The sequence below is a fragment of the Triticum dicoccoides genome, chromosome 2A (genome assembly GCF_002162155.2).
Source record: "Triticum dicoccoides isolate Atlit2015 ecotype Zavitan chromosome 2A, WEW_v2.0, whole genome shotgun sequence".
NCBI lineage: Eukaryota > Viridiplantae > Streptophyta > Magnoliopsida > Poales > Poaceae > Triticum > Triticum dicoccoides.
The window spans coordinates 718,671,129-718,677,012 of record NC_041382.1 but is presented as its reverse complement, the minus strand read 5'-3'; positions in this window follow the sequence as shown (position 1 = coordinate 718,677,012).

The window sequence follows — 5,884 nt, the reverse complement described above, 5'->3', positions numbered from 1 at the left end:
AAAACTGGATGATGCTCTGCTGGTCTCGGTGGTGAGCTTGATGATACGTTGAGGTATCTTGGTGTGGGTTGATACGAGTGTTTAACAATATATGCATAATTTTTCTACTTCTTGTACATAATTGTTATTTGTTCTTGAAGCAAATCAACTGAAAGCCTGGCGGCGGATGAAGACGAGACGTCCGCGACTAAAAGGGCCAAGCTTTAGTCCAAACGGCCCTAGGCGGATCATTATTTTGGTGTGCCAGCTAGGTACCTTTTATATCGTCGGTCGCCTCCTATGTTGTACACGATTTGGCTCTTACTTGAACTTGTGTTATTGCAGGACCACAGTGTGTTGGTTAGATGTGCTCTCGCATTGATAGTCTAGCGAATGGATGTCTCGACATGTGTTAGATGGTGAAGCTTCTTCCTAGGTCCATCGTCCTTTTGTCGTGCCGTATTGCTTGCAATGCAATGTTACGTTACACCGACCCCAGGAAACTTTAATATGGTGCTTGTGAAAGACCAGCTACCGTTGGTACTATGATCAGCATTGGCCTTCTATTTTGTGTGGTGTTTGTTTAGCTCTTGGTTGCTAACGATGTATAGTCAGTGCCATGAGATGGTGCTTCTGATGGATTAACTACTCCGTGGTTGATGTAATTTTGAACCAGTTAAGCTATGGCTCTAATGTCGGTTTTCTAATCCGTTTACTGTGTCGTATCATATATTTTATTTCCTGTATATGTTATGTGCTCTGTCATGTCTTTGGATTTATGCCAATACCATCAGTAATAGACCTGTGTGTACCTTGCTTTCTTTGAGCATCTATTAAATTAATGCTTGAATGCATATGCTAAGTCTGGGCTACCACTAAGCAAGAAATTAACGTTGGAACCGGCACTCCGCGCCAAGGCGCGCTCCCGATATAGTTGGAAAATTCATGGAGATATCCAAGCTGAAATCGTCGTCACCTCGCCTCCTAACAATAAGGTGCGTTCTCGCGGTGATCAAAGAACCGCCCACGGAGTGCAAGAGCAATCTCATCGTGGACCCTCCATTGGAGTTTCCCGGCCGCCTCCACTGCACCCTCAAGAACGGGAGAGGCACCGACATCACGCTCCTCGTGGGAGGCAGGGAGTTGCCCGGCTTGCCGTGCAGTCCACGGTTTTCGACGCTCAGCTCTTCGGTCCGATGATGGATAAGGACACACCGTGCATAGAGATCGTTGACATGGAGCCGGCCATCTTCGAGATGCTTCTTCACTATGTCTACACGGATTCACTGCCACCGTGCAGTGACGGTGACTACGATGCAGCCACACTGCAGCATCTGCTAGTTGCCGCGGTCCGGTACGGGCTGGACAGGTTGAAGGTGATGTGCGAAAAGAGGTTGTGCAGAAACATCGACGCGAGCACAGTCACGAGCACATTGGCACTAGCAACTCACCACAACTCTGACCAGCTCAAGGATGCATGCCTAGAGTTTATATCGTCGTCGCGGGAAGTCATGGATGCAGTCGTGGTAACCGACGCGTTCAAACACCTAATGGCAAGTTGCCCCATGCTGGAGCTGGATAAGAGTCTCGGGCAAAAATTACCCATCAAGAGGAAGTATCCGTCAAGTTGAAATTTTTCAGTGAGATGATTTTAATTTCTTTTGTAAATCACCTCTTGCATGAGGTTGGTAGAGCAATGAAGCCTTCTTTTTATAATTAACACATGCTAATTTCTATGATGGTCTTATTGTTAAAACTAGAGAATACCTCGCGCGTTGTTGCCGGAATTATTTGCAATATATTTCAATGATTTGATTAAGCTTCCATCATTGAATTAATAATATAGTTCCTCCGTCCTAAAATAAGTGTCTTGACCTTAATACAACTTTGTACTAAAGTTAGCACAAAGTTAAGACACTTATTTTGAAATGGAGGGAGTATGAACTAAAGCTAAAAATAAATATTATATACTTTATTTGATTATTGTAGTCAAAAAATATTTTGAATACAAGTGGCATAATGTAATGGAAATCCTTTTTCATGCATGTTGAGTGGATCTTTAATGAGGTGGCATGTATGCTGAGATGGATGGAGTGCATGAGATCAACTAATAATGGATTTTTTTCCTCATACATGTAGTGGTGGGCCTTTGATGAGGTGGTATGTGTGCATGTTGAGATAAACATGATAGTGGGGATCAACTTCTTATGTATATAGGATTACTCTTATCTACTTTAAATACTATAGCCCATACAAATGTGTGGACAACATAATAGTAATGTTTTTTCACGATGACTTATGATCAGTTTAAATATTTAGTATGGTGAGGAAATTGCAGTAGGATCCATGAACATGCTTGGTGGAAACATTTTAGTCCATCAACTTAAAAAATGTAATGCACTGGTCCATCATTTTTTGGTGGTAACCTTATAGTTCAAAATGTGCTATGTTTTTTTGGGGCAAAAACCAATATATATTTTCCACTCACGACCCTATAGAAAATCAAGGAAATATTTCCTGGATTTTTGGATGACTCAGCTTATCTTTGCAGTTATCCTTATTTAGCAGAATCTATTGAGTGTTCCATTGAAAGGAAAAGAGCTATTCGTTGTAAGATTGATTCAGACAACCCAACCTAAGTCACTATCAATTCCCTCTTTTCCGCTCCTTGAAGATGAAACAAACCATTCTGGCTTGAGCTTCAACGTCAAAAGCGTGCTAGTACCTAGTGGTGTGGCATCCACGGATCCACCCTACAATAGCTTTGAGATTCGTGTGTTACGAGGCCCACACCGTATGTATACCACTATATTGCAGTAACCCATCTTTTGTACCTTTGATTTTAGTCAATTTAGCGCCAGCTCAATGTGACCCATGTTTAGTCAAATCAGCATCGGCGTCAGCAATAGAGTATTATTTTTTGCGTGTCGAGGATACGCATGCAAGTTCTACAGAATGGCGGTTCGACCCGCAATGTTGTATGGCGCTGACTGTTGGCCGACTAAAAAGCGACATGTTCACAGTTAGGTGTGGTGGAGACGCGTATGTTGAGATGGATGTGTGGCTACACGAGGAAGGACCGAGTCTAGAATGATGATATACAAGATAGAGTTGGGGTAGAACCAATTAAAGAGAAGCTTGTCCAACATCATCTGAGATAGTTTGGGCATATTCAGCGCAGGCCTCCAGAAGGTCCAGTGCATAGCGGATGGCTAAAGCGTGCGGAGAATATCAAAAAAGGACGAGGTATAGACCAAATTTGACACGAGAGGAGCCCGTTAAGAGAGACATGAAGGATTGGAGTATCACCAAATAACTCGCTATGGTCAGGGTTGCGTGGAAGTTTGCTATCCTTTTGTTAGAGTCATGAATTGATTGCGAGATCTTAATATTTCATCTCTAGCCTATTCAACTTGTTTGGGACAAAAGGCTGATTTTTTGCACCTTTGATTTTAGTCAATTTAGCGCAGCTCAATATGAGCCATGTTTAGTCAAATCAACATCAGCGTCAGCAATAGAGTACTATTTTTTGCGAGTCGAGGATACGCATGCATGCATCATCTCCAGAACGTATCCTGTGCACCATACTAATTGGTGCATCGGATGCACCAATAGCATTTGAGTCGCTGGATACGAAACAGAGGGAGGGAGTAGGCTGAACGTGGATTGGTGGAACATTTGTAAAATGGTCCTCATACTCTGTTAAAAACAATGCGCACTCCACACTTTCCTCTCCCTTCATTAAGTCGGTGTGGAGTTTCAACATTTTTGTTTTTTCCTTTGAGTGCCATTTTTGTTTTGACAAGATGTTCGAAAAAAATCAATGTTGAATACATTTTATTTTTTTGAATTTTTTATTTAAAAACATAACCGTAACATGTATATGTTTTCTATTGAAACATAGATGTACTCTATATGTTTTCGTACTCTGCCAATCCATCCACATGTCGCGTGCACATGCTTAAATTAAATATCAAGTGGAGTTTAATAAAAAAAGTAATAATCATTGAAAAACATATTCAACATTGATCTTGTTTCAAACATCTCATCAAGACAAAATTGAAAGTCAAAATGGATTCAAAATCAAACATTCGGTTCAAAATATATAACCATTGTAATTTGGCCAAAAAATTAAACACACAAATTTACTGATGGAGGAATGTGATGTGGAGTGTGGGTCAAATGTAATAAACCCTATGATTGCTTCTGTAAATACGTTATAGTGGCAAAATCTGGCCCCTTGCATTTTTTTCATCTAATGGCCCAAAAATCTATTGGAGGACCAGGTGCACCTGATACGTTCTCACAACATATCTCCTCTCTATCCATCCCAAAGAAATCCACGATTTTTTTTTTACAAATTTAGATGGTCAATATCTCTCACACTAAAATTTTGTTGTTGAAATTATTTATATATTCAAATTCCTTGTCACATGACCTATAGAATAAGATCAATCTTTAATATATTTCAACTAGTTTAAAATTAATATGTTTCATATATTGAGAAAAACAACATGTTTCACATATTTAAAAAAATGACAAGTCTTGGATATATTTAAAACACTTTTAAATGTGAGATTTAACCCTTATTTCACTCAACCTTTTCAGTGTGAAACTTCTTATTTGTCAAGCTGGGTACTTCAGTGTGTGAATCTGATATTTCTGAAATAAACTGAAAATGAAATATGATATCTATGAACCTCCTTACTTCAATGTTTTTTGGCGATGTTTCTTATTCCATTCATTTCAATTTAACTTATATTTTACATATACCAACGTCCTTAAAAAACAAATTAATGTTTTTAAACAAGTGAAGTTAGCTTTTGAAATAACTGAAACAATTCTTTCAATTGAAATGAGTGAAATCAGTTTTTTAAAGGATAAAAATCAAGATTTTATGATGTATAAAATCATTTTATAAATGAGTAATAAAATTTTCTAATTGCTTTTTTAAATGACTGAAATTTATTTTTGAAATGAGTAAGTTCTTGAAATATATTTGTATAAACTAATTGGAATAAAAAAATCATCGAGTGAAATATTTTTTGAGTTAAGCCATATTTTTTGAAGATGATTACAAAATGAGTGAATTCAGCATTTTTTAAGAGAGAAATGAAATTTTAAAATGAGTGAAAAATGTATTTCCAAATGTGTGCAATTTTTTTCGAAATGAGTGAAATCAGTGTTATAGCAATTGGGGAAGTATATATTTTGATATGAGTGAAATAATTTTTTAAGTGAGTGAATTCTTTAAATTGAGACATGCGTTTTGAAATGAGTGAAATCTCTTTTTTGAAGTGGATGTTTTTTTTTCTGAAACGGGTGATATCTATTTTTGAATGAGTGAATTAGTTTTTGAAGTGAGTGAATTTTCTGTTCATAAAATGAGAGAATTCGTCTTTTCAAAATGGGTGGAACATGTTTTAAAAATGGTTGCAATTACTTCCTCCATCAGGAATTACTTGTCATTCAAATAGATGTATTAGCACTGAAATACGTCTAGATACATCCATTCTAGTGACAACTAATTCCGGACTAGGAAAACTCTGATTAGCCTCCTCAGCGATCTTCATCAAGCTCCGCCACTGAGAAGAGCCCCGTCTTCCTCCTCTGACGTCCCAACGCTAGCCTCCGAGTTCTACCTTGTTGACATTGGACGCTTCACCAGGTCAGCTCACTTTGCAGCATGCAGTCCATTGGATTATTACATATATTCGAGATCAAAAGGTCTGGTTCAAAACTATATTGCTTCATCAGATCAGAATATAAAGGGGATCAGGACCACTTAGGTTTAATGATTAGCTCTCTGTTGCCTTCTTGGACTGGGATCACTTATGATTTAATGTGTTCCACTACGTACGAATCAGTATGGTTACTTACTAAAGTTCCTGATCAAGCTCTAATG